This window comes from Phacochoerus africanus, chromosome 4, assembly GCF_016906955.1.
Source record: "Phacochoerus africanus isolate WHEZ1 chromosome 4, ROS_Pafr_v1, whole genome shotgun sequence".
Lineage (NCBI taxonomy): Eukaryota > Metazoa > Chordata > Mammalia > Artiodactyla > Suidae > Phacochoerus > Phacochoerus africanus.
In genome coordinates this window covers 124,333,809-124,356,526 of record NC_062547.1, presented here as the reverse complement: position 1 = coordinate 124,356,526, position 22,718 = coordinate 124,333,809, and the positions used below count along the sequence as shown (strand labels likewise).

Below are 22,718 nucleotides of genomic sequence, written 5' to 3'. Positions count from 1 at the left end.
TTCAAGTTCGTAGTTTATCCCAAATTATTCCCTTCCATTTATTGTTTAAATAGGGAGACCATATAGGAATTGAGCATAATCTGGACAGGTATGATTTGTCATCAAGGTAGAAATATCCCCTTAAAATTATTTCCTAATTGTTTCATTAAAATTTAGTAACTTAAAATCTGCCTAACTGCTGGACAAGTGTGGAAAAATCATTAGCTGTTTTTGTGTCTTTCATACGCAGAACGCTTCCAGGCTTCTGTGCAGAAAGTCATTTTGGAAAAAAAAAAAAGGATTTTATTGCTACTACCTCCAAATGTTGTAACCTGTTTAGATACTTATACTTGTTTGTTTTTAGATCAGAGTCTCCTGCTTTACTAGTTTGATTTATTTTTCTAGTTTATAAAAGCAAATTAAAATGGAGTCTTTAAAATGTTAGTTCAGCTTCCATGTATAGTTATATATTTTGAAATTTATTTTCATACAGTACCCTTTTCATTCATATAAAATTAATAATAATGTTATTCTATATCATTTCTTCATATGATGTTAAATTATAAATACCATCACTGTTAACAGAATATTAAACAGAATATTCCATTGAAAAAGTATTCTAGAGTTTATTTAATCTTGGTTTTGGACATTTAGATAATTTTCAGATTATTTTCTGTATTATTACTATTGTTTGCCTGACCTTTAAGAGACATCATGAATTTTATATATTAAGTTTTCTTGATTATGAAAATTAACTTATAGAAGACTGACAGTCAACTTATTTTTTTTCCTGTGTTTCCGTATTTTAAAATGGATTGCCATCTTTTTTTGGATACATGAAACATACAATAGCCATTATTTTTAAAACAAGAGGACTTCTCAAATCCACTACACAGTTCACAGTAATTCTGCAAGGCAAATGTTATTTTCAAGGATAAAGTATTTAAAGTGTTTAAGCAATGTTTTCATGGCTTGTTACAAGGAGTGTCTGCAGGGTTGTATGAGCGAGATGTATCAAAGGGAAGTAACAGCCCAGGTTTGAGGAGAGGAGGTGGAACTCTGTCTCAGACACACTGGATTTCTGTTGCCTGTAGGATACCCAAATGCAGTTTATATAGTAGCAAGGTGCATACACATTGGAACTTTCAAGAGAGTATTCCTTTGAAGATAGCAATTTGGGAGTCCTCCACATAAATGAATTTCAAGTCATGGATCTGAAAGGGATTACTCTTGTAAAGTATAAAACTTGTGAGGAAAAGGGAGGCAAGTACCAAATCTTGGAGGAGCAGATATACCTGGCAAGAAGAAAGGAAACTAAGAAAGAAAAAAACAGTGCGGGCGACAGGGGGAACAGTGGGTGAAGTCTCGCAAATCAAGGAAGGAGACAATTTCAAGGACAGGACACAGGTCGCGCAGCTCTAAAGGTGCTATGGGGCATCTTGGTTGGGCGAAGCTTCAGTGTTCTGGAGTTGGAGGGGAATTTTAGTGGGTGAGTGAGCAGTGTCCTATTTAATACGAAGCACTGTTTTAGAGGACACACGTGAAAAATGAGGAGGACATTTTACTGCTTTCCTATAAACCATGGTAACAGAGCTCCTGCTCAGTGTGTGAAAGGAAGAGTCAGCTCACCATGGAGACACTCAGAGGGTCCCTCTGAGTAAGTGCAGCTCTGAATTCAGCTATTTATGGAAACATGGCACATAAGGTTTTCTCCCCATAAATAGTGCAATATCAGTCAGAAAGGGCAACAGATACGACCTCTCCATTAAGCTATATCCCTAATGACTAAAACCAACAGCAAATACTCCTTTACTCTTTACTCTGCCCAAGCCATGGTTAACTATTAAAAATATTAAACTGTGAATTAAACATATTATACTAAGAAATATTAAGATATATAAGAATCAAAATAGCAAATAAGGATGTTAACAGCTGCCTTAGCCCACTGGCACACCATTTCTGTTTGCCAGGAGCCAAAGAGAATGGCAGGATTCTGGTTTTGAGCAGTTTGCAATTTGTTAAGTTACATACTTTTTATAAACCTTTTAAAAGAAATCAATAAATTGCAGGGCATTGTGGAAAGCTGTGCAGACATTACAGTCCCCTTTCCCTCCCCCATGGCCTGACCTTTAAACAGCTCAGCCCTCACATTCACCTCCAGCTGCAGTGCCAACAGAAGGCACACAGAGGAAAAGTGCAACTGGGATTTCTTGACACCCACAGATAATTACTATACTGTTTGAATCTGAAGGAGATGACTCTTTGTTCTGCTTTTCTTTTGTTTAGCAAAAAAGAACTATTTACAGCTTAACATCAATGTTTGTTTTATATTCAAAGCATTATCACACTACGGAGATCTCATGAAGCCCACGGCATTATTATTCACAATATTAAATAGCGAACTGGGTAAAAGATAGTTTCAGTTACATAAAATGAACAAATGTAGTGTCAAGTACAAAGATGTGTGTTTAGCATAATAAGCCTCCCCTCTTTCCCAAGAGATCCCAAAACGTTGGTATTACCAAAGCCTGTCTATACTTCTAAGTCTCAAAGAGGCTGGATTATGGAGATGCTACAGGTGGATCCTGTCAAGTCCCTCCTCCCTTAGATAACAGGGGTTCCTCTGCTCTCTCACCGTATTATTCATTCAAGGAAAAAATAATTGAACACAACTTTTCTGCCCTATTTTTAGGGCCTTGAGCACAAAGGAGCTCACAGTGAAGCAGGAGAATTGCACAAAAAGGAGAGAAGATGCTGGTGGTGGGTACATGGGAGCCTTAGTGGAGCCTGCCTGCCAGAAGGCCTGATGGGAGACTGAGGCTGGAGTTGGCTGCAGTGTCTGACAATATTTTTGATTACAAAGTTCTTAAACATAACTTTCTGTCATCAAGACACAAGTCTGGTCAAGGGAGAAAAATAAACAAAGCACACTTCACCTCAGAGCTATAACAGTCATTAAGTAATAATCCACTGATTGATGTGGAGAAATAACCTATGTATCTACTTCTAGACCTTTATCTCTACCTAGAAAAATCAGTGATGATAGAAAATAAATTGATACTAAAATATTAGTATATTTAATATTGTTATTAAACAATTAAAATGTTATAAATGTATTTTTAAAATCAAAAGATAAACTCTCAATGTAAATTTAAAGTGGACATATCCATTCCTAGTTTTTAAAAATATTAACAGTTTTGAAATATAAGTACATTAGTGCTAAATATTAAAGTGATATCTTTTTACACATAGCCTCTGAAGGGCAGCAAATTTGTTTTTGTTTGTCCAGTGCTTGCATAGTGCCTGATATACTATAGGTCAGCCTTTCAATTTGTTGAAAGGCTGTGAAATCGCTGGAACCAACTAAATTATTATTGCCCAATAATATTATTTATTAATAAAAATACTGTCCAATATTTTGTATATATGATACATTTCCAGGGTATTGTACAGTCCCCTTAATTGAGTGCTGAAAGACAAAGAATGCAGTGCTTTAGATACAAGAGATGTTATATCTACTCATATAATGATATTAAAAAAGCACAACACTAGCCTTTTAATTTTATGACTCCTTGTTTTCATTTCACAGCTATGTGAAATAGAGCATAGTAACATCGCAATTTTGGAAAAATGACCTAGACATCAAGACAAATTTCCCAGAAGGGAGATGTTTGGCATCAGTGAAAGGGAATTGTTTAACAAACCAGTCAGAATAACTGCAACTAAACATCCATTATATGATGTTAGACTAGCCTAGGGAATCAACTGATGTTTTAATAGAGTTTGTTGATGAAAATTTCCTTCTTTAGTAAAATAAAAACATTTGATACTTCTTACATACCTAGAAAAATTGATAATAGTATATTGGGGTATATTGGTGTTTTTTTAAATTATGATTAATGCAATATGTCTAGATTTATTTTTTCCAAGATTTTTCCATCTGTTGGTGCCATCAACTCTTGAACAAATTGGGGGATTGTTGTATTATCTTGTTTCATGAACAATATGGCAAAGATAACATTTAACTCCTTTCATTTCTCTGTGCTAAGACTCTTCACTGTAAACTTTTTACTTTCATGGAAAATCAAGAGGAAATTTTATACCACTTCAATCACACATTTCTTTTTTTCCCCCTTTCTTCAAGCTTAAAATGTGCACCTAATACAATATGCTCATATGTAAAATTCTAAACAAATATTTAATGAAGAATTACACATGCAAGTCATCATATCAGAAGAAATAAATGACAATGTGATATAAAACACAGTCCTTTTCCTACTCATTGTTTACATTTGGTCAACCAGACCTACAAAAATAATTCAAACAATAAATGCTAATATTGCTCCCTATCCCCAGAAACTAATCTCCATGTTCTGATGCCAATGCCAGTGAGTGTGAATCACTATCATCAGGTCCCTAAGAAGAAAAATGGGTACCACAAAGACTCCTTCCTCTCCTTAATCCTAAATATATAAATGCCCTAGATTCTGCCATGTTAATTTATCTTTAACTGACTCCTCCTTCTTCCTACATCTTTCACATTGGCAGAAACTGTTTGTTGCCCCAAAATTAAACCCTGATCCCATTATAACCCACCAAAAACTTTGCACTTGCCTAGACAATAAATTATCTTGCTTCTTTCTCATGGCACCTGCTAGTACCTAGTATCTTTCAGCCTCATCAAACTGCTAGAGGTTCTGCATATTCTGCTGTTTTGATCACTGTGCTCTGATAGATCAAACATCTGTATGACATTAATCCTTGCACTCAGTCATTTTTTTCCCAGCAAATATTTACTGAAGACCTAGTAGCTGCTCTAGATTCAGATCTTGGATAAAAAAAAAAAAATCACCTAAATATGTAAACCTTAAGGAGATCAGAGTGAAGCCAAGAGTAAAATTAATCAGACAGTCATGCTCTTTTCATGACCTCAACTCCTGCCCACTCCTAGCTCCTCACTTTGCTGCAGCCTTCTAACCTCTTTGTTGACCAAACAGCTCAAGCTGGCTCTCACTTCAGGGTCTTGACACATTGTTCCTTTTGCTTGAAATACTCTTCTTCTGGGAAGTGCGTTGTCTAGCTCCCTTATCTTATTTGGGTCTCTGTTCAAATATCTTCTAATAATATTTTCCAGGGTAAAAAGTGATCTGTTCCTTTGTCACTTTTTTTTCCCTTCAAATTATTTATCGCTATAGATATTATATGTATAACTGTTGATTTTTCAATGCAGGTTCTATTAAGGATGGATCTCTTCTATTAGTCTGCTGCTGTTTCCTCAAACCTTAAAATAGCGTCTTGTGTAGTGGTTATATATTTGGTATAAATTCATTATATATATATATTTAATTATACATTGAATGTTACACTAGGATGATAGGGTGAGATGATATATAAATTAACAATGGAAGATTAGTACAGTTCTCTAAGAGAGGGGAATTTCCTTTTGCATATTAATGAGGAATAGGGTATTTAGATAGACTATCTCTTTTTACTGCAAAAAGGCCACTTGCAGTTCATTTAGGTAAAAGAATGACATAGAAAATATATTAAAAAAATCCATCACAAAACTGTTCAAGACATACTTTGTTATTCAATATTTAGTGCAAATGCTTTTCCGAACATAAAAATATAGTAAAATTGTGCACGATGTGGAAATTTCTGTCATTTATAGTCAATTATTGAGGAAACATTTCTTATTTTCCAAATTTCCACTGTTAACTCCTTGACTAAAAAATAGAAAAGAGAAATGAAAATAGGTTATCTTCTTTACCACATAAAAGCTATTTCTATTGCAAAGGGTAAAACCAGAAAATAATCTGTGAGGGACTGGCTATTCCTTGACATTTCATGAATTAAACACACGAGTCTTGGGAGATTTTAACTACTTATGTGTTGAAGAAAGATGCATTATTTTTTTTCTTTGGGAAGAGATGAAGAAGATGATAATGGATCAAAAGTTAACCTAATAATCTTAATTTGGGACAAAAATGGCAAAATAAATATGAACACAAGCAGAAAATTGAGAGAACACTGTAAGCCAATTATAATGGAAAAAATAAAAATCATAAAAAATTAAAAATATTTTTAAAAAGAAGGATGGTGGAAATGAAAAAGAGGGGAAAAAATGAAAAACAAGTAGGGGCACAAAGCAGGAGAAATGCTGAGTCCTGAGTCTGATGTGAGGCATTGATGGAGACTAAAACCTCATTCAGCAGATTAGGAGATAGGCAGCAAGAGTCATCTTCTTATAGCCATAAATGATTATTTTGCCCCTAGTTGGCAAAATGAAATATCAACAAAATAAAAATTCTAACAACTATCCCCATACATAGAACTTTGTACAGGGTTGTTCACTTTTTAGTTAGTATATGCCATGACATCTTCCAAGTTAACATCAGTCTTGGTGATTATTTAATTTTACATGAGTTTTATACAATATTCAGAGATTCTAAATCAGTTAGAAAGCATCCATCATTCTTACCTAAACTAAATTCATATGGAAAAATCAAGATAAAGTATTTTCTTAAAGGAACATGACTTAATCTGTATCATTAGTTCTTGTTATTAGAACATTTCTAATAACTTCTCGTATAACTGTCATTCTATTTTCCTAGTCTCACCTAGAATTGGGAACATGCATTTCATGAGACAATACTTGCTTTTTTGGTTGATGTTATACAACATGTCTCAAATCACAGTACTACTTGCAAATGGATTTAATGAGCATAAAAATGTTCCCACCAGCCAAAACCCAAAATGTCATCATTTCCATATTCTCCCTCCTATTAGGATTATAACCCCAACAGAAAAATTGAAAAAGGCAACAAACTTCCTGATATTTATGTGACAGTGTAATTGACAATTACCTTGATGGAGTTAATTTATGATGTAATGCTCAATGATATTTAATACACCCCAGCAAAAGCTCAGAATAAAATATTTTCTACAATCCACATGGCATCTTATACAGTCAAACTAATGGAGCCAACATGACTATATAACATCATGATCATCTATCATTATTGTCCTTATGACTCTGGTCAATCAAACTTACCAGGTATGAAAAAACAAACTCTAAAGCTATAATGAAGCTTCAGATTTCACTTTGTTCACACATATTCCAAGAAAAGCATATAACAATGATACAACATTTTAAAATAAAAGCTATAATATGACTGAAGCAACAAAACAAATCTTTAAGATGTGTTTCACAATTTGTCAAAATGATGCCCTGAAAAATTGAAAACCATGGCACACTCCCCAAGCTGCAATCATAATCACATAGCATTAATATTTGTTCTCTGGTCTTCTCCCTTTCTGTAGTATCTTCATTTTCATCTCTCAAGCTAAAAATCACATGCCCCTCCTCAGTGCTTCTCTTCAGAACCTCCATCACATTCACTACATACTGCTTTGAGTGGTATTCACTGGGGTATGGTTACAATCCTTTACTGTCCGATTAGTTTCTCACACTAGACTGTAAAGTCCTTCAGGGCCAGGACCTGGTTTAATTTGAAATACTTGTGGAGGTAATATTTGTTGTGTACCAAAGGCTGAATCCCTATGCATAATTTCTTGATAACAGAGTCCTGATTATATTCTAGATGCACTTCTATATACTATGTAGTCCAGAAAGGGGTAATATTTTTTCCCGGTCCAGATAGTGTCTTAGCACTGTATTCTCTTCTCTTTCCAGTAATTGGTTTAGGCAGAATTGTTAGACATAACACTGCCTGATGAGGAGCGAAGGGAAGCCTTTTAAGTGATTCCTGGAATAGGATTTCTAAGCCTTAAAAAAAAAAAAATCAAGAAGGAGTTAACCAATCTCCTTCTTTAGAAACTTAGGAGTCTGTATGTGATATCTATAACTGGAAATGATTTAGCAACCATAAAGGGAATTTGCCTGAGACACCAAGCATAGGAAAAAAACAAAACAAAACAAACAAACAAACAAAACACCCAGCTTCTTGCTTATATCATTTAGCTGCTGAGCCACCATCCCTGGAATCATGTGTCTTCCTGGTATGAAAGCTAATTGATTAAAAAAAAACAAAAAACAAATTTGTGGTCAATGTCTTCTATGTAATATAGATGTTTCCACTTTACCAAGTCCTCAAATATGTTAAATACCAAACTGCTTTCAAGGCAGAATGTGAGTATGAGACTATAAAAATTTACCAAGAAAATGATCTTTTGCATCTTAGAACTACTTTACAGGATTTCTGAAATAGAACCTGCAATATGAACTTCTAATAATCAAAGATATAGCAAGTGTAATAGAGTAAAAAGATGACGGGTTGAATCCTCAAGGCATTTCTCTTTTGTCTTACTAACAATTCATTTCTACATTGGGAAAGGGAAAAAAGCAAACTATTCAATTTCTAGCACTTCAAATTTGTAGTACTGAATGTAAGCTACAAATTAAATGTGAAAAGCAAATCTCAGTGTTTCTATCTTGATTTGTATATTAAAGGATAAAACATCAAAAGTTGTTTACAAAGCTTCCTTTCTGACATTCAACTTTAATGAATACTCTCTTGACTCTAAATAGTATGGTTCATGCTTTCAAATAAAGAGCCCAGAGTCGTGGAGAACTTCAGATGCTGGAGGATGTTACACCAAATTCTTCACAAAGGCGGTATCGTACACTGCTCCTATCAGGGTCTTTTTAAGTCAAATGCCATCCTCTTTCTATATTAATACCAAGTAATAAGAAAGAGCCCATATACATGATAGACAGTATTGTAATCTTGTTTACAATCAGTGACCTAAGTAGAGGATTGAAAAGATATAGTGTAAGAAACAGGTTTGTGATTTCTATGCAAATCTATTACCTATGAGTTTATGAATCAAATCATTATTTTTGTTAGGTTACCCATGAGTTCCCTCAGAAGTTTTCAAAAATAAATGATCATTGACAACCAGAAAAGAAAAAAACATCATGAAGAATGATTTAACCAGAAGTAAAATATGTAAAGCTACAAACTCCCCTTAAATTATCCCCCCTCTCTAAAAATATAAACAAGAATAAATCAATAGTGAACAACTCCCTTATTTTATGTGAAAAGTGAAGGAGATAAACTTAAAGTGGTCATACCTTTTGACCAGAATGACTGTACAATAGGAAAGTTATTTGAAATTATAAGTGAAGAAAAATTTTCTTTAGTAAGATGTCCATCATTGAATTCTGATACAATACTTTAAGATCAAAATAATTGTCAAGCAAGGGTGAAAAAATTGTATAAGTTATTGTTAGACTGTAGTAAGTTCAGTAATAAAATGAACCATGTCCATCTCCCTCCCCTTCAGCTGTTATCACACCGCCTGGGGCAAAAGAATTCTCAGGAATCATGACTCCTTCATTCACTCATTCACTCTATATATTTATCCAAAAACCCAATATTAAGCTTTAATTGCATTCCAGGAATTGTGCCAGCACTGGGGATAGAAAGAAGAACAGGTGCAGTCTTGTCTTAGAGAAGTTAGAGCTGGTGATGCAGTTAGGGAAGGAAGGAAGACCAACACATAAATACTGTGAAGAAGTGTTACTGCTCTGGAGGTGACTGATGGTATTTATGGAGTTGATAGTTGAAATTTTATGTTTTTTAGCCAATGGAAATATACAACAAAAAGGTAATAAGAGTTAAAGACAAAAAATGGTAGGAAACCACTTAGATTCAAAGAACAAGAGGAAGTTGGCTGAGAGGACTAATTATAGAGGTGGCAAGACAGAGCTCTGCTGGCCACAAGGTTGGGGAAGATCTTGGAAGGATTTGGAATGGAGCCAGACACAAAAGGAACCCAAAAAATATTTGCTGAGTGAATAAAGCAAGGGCGTGGGAGAAGACAATGACTGAGAAAAGGCTTCTTTCTAGACTTTCTCATTTATGATTGACATATCTCCATGTTGGACTATTTCTGGAGGTGCTTTTAACTAGGCTGTCTTGTTTTCTCTTTCTTTTCTTTTCTTTTCTTTTTTCTTTCTGTTTAAAAATTGTGACAGGCAGATGAGAAGTACTGGAGCAAACTTCAAAAATAGTGCATTTTCTGGGATAGCTGCAGAGTAACAAAAGGAAAAATATCAAGCCATTTACTTTATTTTTACCCCCACCACTGCTTTAACCTTCTTTTGCTTTGTTTTGTTTTGTTTTTTAACATGGTAAGAAGAACTTGATAGCATAAAATGATGTGGTATTCATTTAGAAATTAAACTGACTCTCATGGCAAGAAAGAGTTTGTTACTATACAATATTTCTAAATAGAAATCATATTACACAGTATATGAAGTATTATTATATATAAGAATAGTATCACAATTTTAACTTCTGAATGCATCTGGAACACATTCACTTGCAGCTTGCTTATTGCTCAATTATTTCATAAATTAAATATATGCGAGTGGGTATTTATATATCTTTCAGTGACTTACAAAGGATGTAAACATGAAAGCACCGAAATCAAAACAGCTTCCACAGTACCTTGTGCCAGTCATAATAAAGTCCCATAATTTATTTTAAAGGCAAGGCATGCAGGATTCAAAGTTTACCCAAGCTTGCTGCTTACTGAAGGTCAGACTAAGGAAACCAATTTAATTCCTATACTTCCCATCCCAAGATGCTTCTGCAAAAAAGTAATTTTAATCATAACACTTTCTTTCTCAGAGGACTAAGTTCTGATTATGTATTTTACATTCTGGACTTCTATATTTGCTTTTAATAAAAATTCTAGCAAATTGTTCGATGTTAATCATGGCATATACTAATAACACATGCCATTTACTTCAATAGACACTTCTTTTCATGAACTTAATGGTGTGATTTAATGTATTATTACAGCCATATTTAGTCCAAAGAAGAAACTGATGACCTGAACAAAATATTAAGTCAGAGAATTATCCTTTTTGTATTCTAATCATAATATACCAGTTTTGTAAACCAAATCCTTGGCTCATTAGTAAGATTCATGGATCTTGGAAATATACCAAAATTTTGTCTGAAAAGTAGTTTTATGATATAATCTGAGCTTTATATAGAACATTTAAAAAGATTAATAAAGCCAAGGTGTATTCAAATGCTTGTATACCATTCTAACTACACTGATATTTATGAATTGTAGTATTATACATTTAAAAGCTACAAATAACTTTTACTGTATCCACATTCTAGGAATTCAACCAACTATTAATCTCAAAATTATATCACATGCAAATATAGGAGATGCCTCATAAAACAGATAGTTTTATAACAGACAGAAAATGACTGACATCGAGTCCCAGGTTCTGACCTATTATGGAGCTGGGGGAACCTGGGAAAGTCACTTAATGCCTTTTGGATACAGATATTTAATCTGTATTATCAATGGTTTAATTATATGAGATTTAAATTAAAAAATTCAACGATGGTCTAGAATTCTGAATTCCCATCTCCCATTTATATATTATTACTGAGTTTATATACCAGTAGAAAGAAACAGATGGAAGCAAGTAGACAAAATATTTGTAGCTGTGCAGGCAGAAGGCTCCCCAACAATATGTACTCCCTTATCTCAGAAGTTTGTGAATATATCAGGTTCCATGGAAACAAGGAATTAAGGTTGCAGATGAAATAAAAGTTGCTAATCAATTAAGATTCATTACAGAAATCATTCAGACTAACCAGGTGGGCTCAATATAATCATGAGTCCATTAAATGTAGAAAAGGGAGGTAGAGGAGCCAGTGTCAAAATAGTACCATGTGAGAAAAACTCAACCGGTGATCACTCCTGGCTTTAAAGATGGAGAAAGGGCCATGAGACAGGGAATGTCAGCTGCCTCTAGAAGTTAAAAAAGGATGGAGAATTCTCCTCTGAAGCCTCTAGAAAAGAACACATCCCTGCCCATTCCTTGATTATAGCTCAGTGAAACCCCTTTCAGATTTCTGATCTAGATCTGTAAGATAATATATTTGGGTTAAGTCATTGTACATGGTGATGTGTTACAGCAGCAATAGAAAACTAATACAGTAGTAATAAATGCTAAGAATATGTCTGTATTCATAAGGATATGAGTGTACCCTGCGTAAGGTGAGTGAGTGACTATGCACAGGGGTAATCAAGGCTACCTGGCTGAGTATTTTAAAACATTTCCAACGTTAATGCAGTTAGGAGGTACATGGGCTTTGCTGTGGATCACATACCCCTACTATGAATATTTTTTTCCATTGGACATACAGGCAGAGTAACTAGGGCCTACGAGATTTTCAGTAACTGGCAGTAATTTCAGCACTCTTTTACTTCTCCCAAAATGACACATTTTTAAAAAGATCCCTCAGAAAATACAGCCAATGATTTAATGACATGCTTATAAAATGTACATTATGCTAAGTTCTGGCATACTAATTTAGTTTATAGGTAAAATTTATTACATTTCAAAACAATTTACTTCCTTGGCAAAAATTTGTATGCACTTCTGATTATGTAGTTTACATGATTATGAATACACTGTAGATAAATGTCAATCAAAACAGTTAATTGCAGTCAAATAATTTCAAAAAGAAATTCTAAATATCCACCCAAACTTTAACAGCAATTTCTATTTAATGTAGGATGTAGAAGTATTTTAATGTACCTGATGTCATGTAGGAAGGATCTCTGAAGAGCATCCTTGCTCCATGAGAATCTTCAAAGGATTCTGCTCACCACTCCCTATTGTCTTCTTCACACACAAACATCCAACTTTTTAACATTATCAGCCTGTTCCCTGATTACAACCCAATTTATGACTTGCTATTCAGTAACCAACTGATAAGCTTAGAAATAAAAAATGGAACTTGATTTGCCTTCACTTTATATTGAGGCATCAGTGAGTACACTTGAACCTCTATACTGCCCTTATATTGGCCCTCCAACACATTTCCATTTATGACTTACTTTCCACTTTTGGAGTAATGAAGAAAAGTAGCTAGAGTGCAATAACATACTTAACTAGAAGTTAAGAGTCCTGGGTTCAATTCTTCATGGTTAATGGAGAATTTGTCCCAAATAATACCTAAATTCTAAAGCATCTATTTCAATGCCTTCTGGAGTCACAGTAATACCAGGTCTTTCTTAACCTCTGGGGCTAAAAGAAAGCCTCACCATTAGGGCTTTCTATAGCCCCAACTTCTGCAGGATAGATCAAAACTACCTGGAATTTAGAGGCTGATGGGCTAGTGAGGATTAAACTGAGATATGTATCCAAGTAAATGATATTCTAGTGGTCCATCCTCCCTCACAACTCATCAGGTTGCAGTTTGTTTACATCTGTAAATTTTACCCTTCTTGAAAATTTAGAAGTTTTGTAGTCCATTTTGGGCAAATGCCTCAAAGAATAAAACTGTACCAGAAAATGCAAATTTTAAGTCTTCTTTCCAAAATATCAATTGAAAAATTCCACTATCACGAGTGAAAAAGTATTCTTGCTTCAGGGCAGTTGTGCTATTATTAGATTGGTATTTGTTTCTAGAAGGACAGTTTATAAATTTAAAACCTTTAAGTATATCAGCTCGTACCAAGCCACTCGAACCTGAAAATAAGCCATCATCAAAACTAAAGCTATTTGAATCAGTCCACCGTCCTGGTTTTGCAATATCAAAATAAGATCACAGGGCTTTATTTGGATTTGGGGGGGGGGGTTAATAAAAATTGTTTATTTTCAGTATAAATTTTTCCAAGTAGAGATTATCATATACAAGCTTAGATGTAATTATAAAGATTTTTGAAAGGAATGCTGAAGATTGAAATTAAGTGTAAGGTATTTTGGACAATGATAAAATTCTGCTCTGAAAAAAATCTCACTGCAACTACTGGGATCATTTGCGGATGATCAGTCAAGAGGGCCTGAAGATACCGTTAACAACTATGTGTTAATTTAAACTAAACGTGTTTGACAATGCCCATGCACCTTCTTTAATTCTGCTTTCTATTTTCCCAAACTCTTAAAAATGGATATGCATTTAGTTTAATTCTGGTCTCCTTTTAAAATAGATGTGCTTAATACAACCCCAAATAATCTTTTTCCTAGTATTTACAGTACTTGATAATGGCTGCCTATACCTCATAAAATCTCAAGTGTTTCCTTTACCCTTTCCACTTTATTTCTTCAAAAATAATCACAGAATTTTCAGCTTTTCCTGTGTGAGGTTTACTAGAATATTGGCATATTCAAGTAAAGATGTTTTAAGATAATTTCATTCAAGATATCCTAAGGAAATAATTTCCTGACAATTAAAATCCAACTGGGAGCTTATTAGTGCTATGGTAGAAGAAAAAAGGCCATTTCGATAGGAGAAAAATGAGTAATCACCATTCTATTGAAAAGCCAAAATAAATGATAGCTATTACTGGAACACTAGTTGGAATCTTCTAGCTTTTGATACAGTCATCATTAAAAAAAAGTCTTGTCTTTCAAACATCCTAATGTTAAAAACAAGGAATGAACAACATTAACCATGTTTCTTAACAGTAAATGCAATGCTGGGAAAAGTGAAGGAGTAACCTCGGCAGTTACTAAATTCAAGAAGAGAGTTTGCTGAAGGATAAGAGGTGTCTTTGCTATCATAAACCCTGAAAAAAAAATGAACAGTTGTCCTTTTATAAATAAAAAATAAAGACTAAAATTATTGAAGTGAAAACATTAAACATTTTCATAGATGCTAATTCTGTGTGAGGAACTTATACGCTTCCTTCTATTCCTAAAAACCGGTCAGTAGGGAGTTGGTTACTTCCATCTTCCAGAGCCATTGTTTACAGCCTGTTACAGGACTCTGAGCCTGGTGATGCCAAGCCTAATTCTATTTTACAAGGGAATTTCCCCTTATTCTTCAGAGGCCCTAACAACTTTTTCATACCTTGTTCCTCTTAAGACTTTAATGAAAGAAACTTTATGAGTAATTGAAGTTATTTTCTTTAAACTTTCCTTCTTTTCCTCTCCTCCTTATCAAAAACCCACACCTTATCAGTACCACAAATGAATTTAATTTAAGGGAAAAATGGAAATTTCCTACAGCTGTTTTCACCAATATTCTAAGAGAATCATTTGCAGCCTGTAAGAAGCCTTTATGAGAAATAATGTAACAGGCAAACACATTGAATGGCTCTTGCACTAAAGCTGCATCTACTTTTTTAAGTCAGTAAAATATAGAACATGTGGCACACAATAGTTTTAAATGAACAAAACTTTGTTCAAGATAATCTTTCCCTTAAAGACACTGGAAAGCTTTAGGAAAATAATTAAGACTCACTCTTGGAAACGTCTTCTGTGGCTGGTGTTGTCCTCTCGCCTGGGATTTTTACAAGGCCGAAGTGTACTGGAAAGTTCACAGGTTTTGGAGCAGAATTATGGTCAGGTTATGGTCAGTTATGGTCAACTCTGTCACCTAATACCAGGAAACCTAGAATAAATAAACTTAACCTCTCTAAGCCTCGGTGTCTTAGTAACAAGGAAATACATGCCCCCCTTAAATGGGATAAAGAGAGCTAAACTCAGCTTTAAGCTGGCTTCTTTCTATCAGCCTCTGTCAATCTTTTCTTAACCTCTTGCTAGTTTTAAAATGCAGGAATATCCCTCTCCACATGGAGCCATCTTTTTTTGAAGTGTAATCATCAAGGACTATAGCACACCTGCCCATATCTCCCTATCTCTGAGCAAGAGGAGGAGACAGAGAGGAGAGAACCTTCAACACATGGACCAAACTCCCCCAATGAAGGTTCTGCTCACTAGCTTATCACAGCTAAAAATGCTCCTGTCTTGTTTCAGCTGAGTCTTTCTCCCTTACTTCAGTAATCTTGAATAAAGTCATCCTAGCCTATTTAACCTCAGAGCTATTTTTCTTTGACAAGTGTTGTTATAAAGATTAAATAAAATAGTGTATATAGGATACCCAACGTTATTTTTAAATTACTTTGAATCATTTTTTAATTAAAAGCAAGGGTCAAACATAAATAGTAGTATAAAAAAAATACAAGAACCAACCAGCTTTACTGGAGCTGATATTTTGCCATAGATGCTTGAATTCCATCCATTTTTCTCTTATGAAGTAAATGTTACAGAAACAAAAAAAAGAAACAAAATAAAACACCTAAAATTGCAAATAATGGTTGCTTAGTACATGTAACTTTCTCTCCATTGCCCTCTCTTTCAAAGCACGCAATTCTCTGTATAGAGATCCCTGAAAATCCCAAATGACTTTTTTCAAACATCTGGTAGAGTGGCATGGTATGGTGGATAGACAACTTAAAAAAAAATCACCTTTGTGTATGTGTGTGTGTATGTTTAATGTAAGAACAACTCAAGGAATCTAAGAGCAAGTTCTATTTCCAGCATTTGCTGAGCCGGCTTGAATGCTTGCACATTAGCACCTATAAAAGTGATGTGGCTTTTTGATAGCTATCTCCCAGCCAGAGGATGCAGAAGGTCTACAGCCCAAACACAGTGCCACTCACACCAGATTCCAAGCAGAGAGGGCAAATACTATGTTTCCTAAGCCAAGCTGCAAGTTTCCTCTTTAGGAACTGATACAAACATGAAGCAAGAATATCAGAATGTCATCACTTCGGGAGGCATGGGGATGACAAGTTCACCAATATCAACATACAATCTCAGAAACCAAAAGAGTCTAAATGTGTTCCAGAATCAAATCAAAGAAATCCTTCTTCCAAGCTGCTCTCTGAGTGATAATCACAAGCATTATCAGTTTGATTTTCATGAATATAAAAATGACCTCTTGTCTTTTTATTCTGTAGGGATCACTCCTAAGACTGGAGCCATTTTTATACCCATTTTCATCATATTCCCTCTCTCTAAACTTTCCTAAATGACTCTTAAAGGGGAATGACAAGAGATACAATGTGAATTTTTGAATAAAAGTCATTTTCAAAGATGCCCATTCTGTTATGCATTAAGCAATTAGTAACACACCAAGATTTATCTCTGTTGGAATATTTGATAATTTTTTTAGTCTGAAATATTTTATAATTTTTTCTATCCACATCATCCTATGATAGGCTCTAGTTCAATTTAACTGGCGTTCTTTATTTCTAAGTGTAATTACCATAGGATCAGAGAAAAGCACTGCAAATTATTTATGTGTTGCTATCTTTAATGATTAATACAGAATTTGAATACTTTCAATGCTTGCATATTCTTATTGTTAGCTTATATCCTGGATGTCAACAACAGCTTTTACTTCCTTAGTCAAAGAGCATAAAAACAAAGGAATAAAGAAAAACTGAAAGTTCCCACTATGGTTCTGTGGATTAAGAATCTGACTGCAGCAGCTCAGGTCACTGAAGAGGCTGGTTTGATCCCTGGCCCAGCACCGTTGGTTAAATGATTCAAGGTTACCACAGGTGCTACAGAGGTCACAGCTGCAGCTCAGACTCAATCCCTGGCCTGGAAATTTTCATATGCTCCAGATGGGGCCATAAAATTAGGGAAAAAAAGAAAGAAAGAAAAAAAAACTTAAAGTTTGTTAAAGTTAGTGTCAAGAACATAAGATGATCATAATGAATAGAGATTATGAAGACTATTATTTTTCTTAACACTGAAATTGACTTCTACTTCCTTTGCATAAAAAATAGAATAAATAAACAGACATTTAAAGTTTGTTTAAAGCACATATGGAAAATACCAAGATATATATGAGTTTGTTATAATTAATCAACAAGTCTTATAGAAAGTAGAATTTCAGGGAGGCCAAGAAGAATATAAGATTTCTGGCAATGTCAAATATTATATTTGATACTTTAGCATAAATGCACCATCAGCAAATCTGAATAATTAATAGGTATGAATTACTGTCATAAAATTAGAATAACATTCTATATTCATAATCAGTTTAGAACTACTGATATTTGGTACACTGATATCTTGCACACTACTGATCCTAAAGCAATATTCTTAAAATGCATGCAATTCAACTTTTGGTCCGTCACAATTTAATAGCAAATTTTCCTTTTCACTTTTTACAATAGATACTGATGCAGTAAAATACAGGAACTGAGAGGTAAGGCAAAACATGGAAGACATACACTCCCCACTTGAAACTTACCTTAAATAGATCTCTAGCTCAAGAATTAATTACCTTTTCTAATGCTGTAGTAACCAAAACAAGACTTTAATGCTCCCCATAAATTCTTTAAAATATAGACTTCTAAGTACAGTTCTGTCTCTAGCTTAAAAGGAAAAGGTAAACAGATTCCATAAGCACTAATTTCATGCTACTATAATTTGAATGAAATAATATAAGGTGTATCACTTTCTATATATTATTATTTAGTGGTTCTTAGTATGCTGGTATCCTAGAATCATCTGGGTAATTTTATTTTATTATTTTTTAATTTTTTATCAAAGTATAGTTGATTTACAATGCTGTGTTAGTTTCAGGAGAACAGAAAAGTGATTCAATTATACATATTATACAAAATTATATCTATTTTTTTCAGGTTATTTTCCCTATAACCTGAAATACTAAGTACAGTCCCCTCTCCTGTGTAATTTAAAAAAAATCTAATATTTGGACCAGCCATGAAGAGATCATGATTTAACTGGTGCAGGATAGGGCTCAGGGTGTAAATCTTCCCAGGTGATTCTGATTTTTAGTCAGCATTGAGACATAAACTGGTATATCAGGAAAGCAAAAGGATACACTCTTGGGATCTGAAATACTCCTCAACACCATGGTGCTCTAGCTTCTATACTATACGATTCTAAGAAGTTTTAGTACATCTATTCTCAGATTTTTTCATCTCTCCATCTGGAAAACGTCATTTATTTTGGTACAATTAGCAATGCTCTTTTATAGGAACCCTGGGTTCTTTCAGATTTGCAACACATCCCTAGGACAGGAAAGACGATTCAAGAGAATGTCAAGCCAATGGAGTCAGTTTCTCCACAATCATGGAAACCCTGTCTGCACTATGGCCCATTTCCAAGATCTAAGATCACCTGGGAACTCTGCTTTCCACAGCATTGTCTGCTCAGAATCTACGGGCATCTTATCCTTCTCCACTCTCTTCAGTGGTATTTGTTTCCTCTCCCCATTTTTTAAGGAGCCGTTTTCCTAGGAAGTTCAGAAAGGAGTGTAAGAACCTGTGTTCTCATATTAGCTTCTGTTCTTGAATTTTTGACACTGAAAAAATAACCCCACAGTTCTGTGTTTGTGTATTTAAACACAGATGAATCATTAGTATCTGACTCAATAGAGAAAAGTTTTACCGCCAGCTCCAATTCCATTCCTCTGTTGTTTAAAGAACTAGTGTGTATCAGCTGCTATTTAATAACAGCCCATAGGTTATAGGAAATCCAGACTAGCTCCCCTCATTTTATGGATTAGGAAATTTATGAGGGCTAACCTTTATAACTTCAAGCTAAGTAAATGTCACACTTTTTAACTATCAATGAGGAAACTCTCAAACACACTGAACCAAAGATACAAAAATAGCCTTTTCAAATTTCACTCCTATCTCCCTAAGCATTGCAAGGAACAATACATTAAATAAGAGCCATAGCAAAAACTATGCGGATAGGAAATGGTAATCCATAAAACACTTTAAACCTGATTGTTCATTCTATGAATTCAGTCAACAAATGTGTAATAAGAGGGCTGATGATCTTTATCAAAGTGATTTTATCAGGCACAGCAGAATGTTCCATACTCACTTTACATGATAGGCACTCTACAGAAAATAAAAGAACATAAAGCTTCTGTTCTCTAGGCTAAGGAAATAAATTTGATGTGAATGCTGAACATAACCATGGGGAAATTACTAGAATTTTCTTACCGAAAAGAAAACTCATACAACTTGCTTATCTATTCCAGTAAGTGAAGCCAGGTTTAGGGTGGTTTAAGGAGAATGTCAGCTATACAATTCCATTTGCAAACTGTATTTATCTCTTTTATCTTTGGATATGGCACCATGGTCCTTGTCAGATGAGAGTACTCATTTGTCCCCAACTATGCCAATGTATACGTTTGGGTAGAGCTTAGGATAAGAAGGATCTTAAATGCTTGCAGTCGAAAGACTAAATATAAACCTAACTAACAGCCTCATCCTCATGGAAACATTTAAACTACACACCTGACATACAAATCTCTCTTATCAGCTATTTACATCCCTGGGAAGATAAAGGACTTTCTCCCACATTGTTGCCAAAGTAGAGTGTATCTTTAAATTAAAAAAATATATATATGTCAAATAAGAGTCACATGCTATATAACCCTAGTCTAAGCAGTAAATGCAACTAAACTTTCACATATTATTTAAGTGCATAGCCTTCATTTGATTTCACTGTATTTCAGCTCACCTTTTCAGTAAATATTTTAATTGCCTACTTTATCTGAATTTTCACTTCCCTTCCTTCTTTTTGCCTAGCACTTTCTGCATATGTGGTAATACTTTACATTACTAGCTCAAATTTTATTGTTATTCTTCTTCTCTGCCAGATTCCAATTCTCATACACCAATAAGCACCAATCTGTCTTCTACTGCTTGTTTTACCTTAGGAATAAACTTCATCTACAGAGGAAAGTTTCATTTCTGTACATGGATTTGCATGAATTTATTTGTCTTATTAAGAGGTCAATTTTCTAATCTATTAAGTGAAGGGAGTGTATTTAACCATTGTAAGTTTCTTCTACTCTAATATCCTATGATTTTTTTTTTTTCTGGAGAAAGTAGATGGTAAACAACTACCTCTACATAATATTGTTAATTTAAGAGATGACATGCATTTAAATTCATATTTGCTTAAATAATACTTGGCTATTTTTTCCAAATGCATTTTTAGATTTTGGACTTTTGAATTTTTACCTGTGTAAACACCCAATTACCACCGTGGTGTTGTTTAAAATATTTTATTGTATTTGTTAGGAAAGGATTCAGATAAAGAATGGAAATCTAGAGCAAGATTTACAAAACCTCCTCTCTTGCAGTATGGAGGAAAAATTATTTCAGGCTTAAACAGAGAAAATTTGAAGCAGTAGGAACTAAGACATTCCAAGAGTCAGTCCTTAGACTATTTTGCTGGAACAATCTTACCACTGTTGAGCTCCCTAGATTGGTTTCTTGTAATAACAGCCCTGGAAGGTTTTTGCTAGAACTGCCAAGTCCACAGTTAAGAATTTTAACTAGTAGATTATCCTGAGCCTTCAAAATTTCTGGATTGAGATAAAATGATGAAAGGAAAATTTCTCTGCTGCATACCTGCAGAATGAACTGTTAAGTGGAGGCAAGAGTTTGAGTGACAAGCAGGTGGCAATATAATGTCAGAATTCAGGGGATAAAAGCCTCTCCAAGGAGAGAGTGATTGGGAATGGCATTACTAAAAAAAAAAGGAAAAAAAAAAGACGGCAAAAAATTCAAGTTATTTGGATAAAAAGAACAAAGGAGTTGTCAAAGTTAAATCCAGATTAAAATCTATAGCTTTGATGATCAGAAGATCTATTGGGAAATCATAAAAATGAGCTATTTTTAATATTAATTCTCCACAATACTGATAATAAATCCACACAGAAAAAGAATTCTGTTAAAAAAAAAAAACCATTATCAGTATTGTATTTCAAATACCAAGCAAAATGCAGTCATTATTTCAAACTGTGATGTTTTGGAAAAGGAGATAAAATAAATTTAAATATTACATTTTTGTCCTAAAGAGTGTTTTGAATTATTAGAAAAATAATAGTTTCAGATGATAATTTTGGATTGTTATTAGTAATATTTATTTACTTATACATAAGCCCTAAATCATTGTGATTAAGAACTTTCAGTTCTTAGTCCTTTTAGAAGGTAAGTCACTGAAACATGTACTCAAATACATCACAGACTCTGTTTAAAGAAAAATAATTTGCCTTTTCAAATTTTAATAATATCACTGACAAATGTTTTTAACCACAAACACAGAAATTCTTTTGTTAAACAAAAGCTTGATGATTTAATCTCTTAATTGAATAAAACATTTTTAGGAGATTTATAAAGGCTTAGTGGTATTAGACTTTAATTACATTTGACAAATTATATTCTAAGTGAAATTACTCATGTGCTATTAAATATTACCATAAATAATTAAAATTAAGCTGTACTTGTCAAAACAGTTTAATAAACTCTACTCTCTGCTGCAGTCACCTCGAATTTCTATCATGTTCATTTTCTGACTTATTAATTCATAAAATGTACTAACTCAATAATGAGAGTTCTACATATGAACTGGCAAAGTTCTAACAAAATCATTAGGCTTACTTGATAATAGTAACTTAAAAAAATCTATGTAAAATAATTACTTTATAAATGAGATGAATAAAATATGATTAGCATCAACCTAGGCAAATACAGATCAATCCACAAGATAAGCAAGGAAAATGGATAGTTTGATATGCATCACTGTTACCAAAGTGCTCTCACATTCCTTAAATCATTAGGGCCTTATAACAACGTGTTGAAAGGTAAAATCCTTTAGAGGAGAAACACAGAGGAAAAAATGTTAGGAAATTGGGTTCCGTGGGGGTGGCTAGTGTAGTAGGGGCTGGTTAGTGTAGTGGGGAATAGTCTATCCAAGTTACTAGAGTAGAAATAAAATGTGTGAAACCACACAGTTTGGGGAACAAGTTCCTTGGGAAGGTGTAGACAATATAAAGCAGGGGAAATGCATATCATTTATATTTTTGTATACAGAAGAGGGACATGAGCTGAAAAATAGTGAGAGCAAATAAACAAAGCGGAAAATATGA

General features: G+C 33.9%; 1 protein-coding gene across 2 annotated transcripts in view; it reads right to left on the bottom strand.

Annotated features, from left to right (window-relative positions):
• PRR16 (proline rich 16) overlaps positions 1 to 22,718 on the bottom strand; it is a 260,137-nt gene that overhangs the window by 64,055 nt on the left and 173,364 nt on the right. The window lies entirely within an intron of this gene.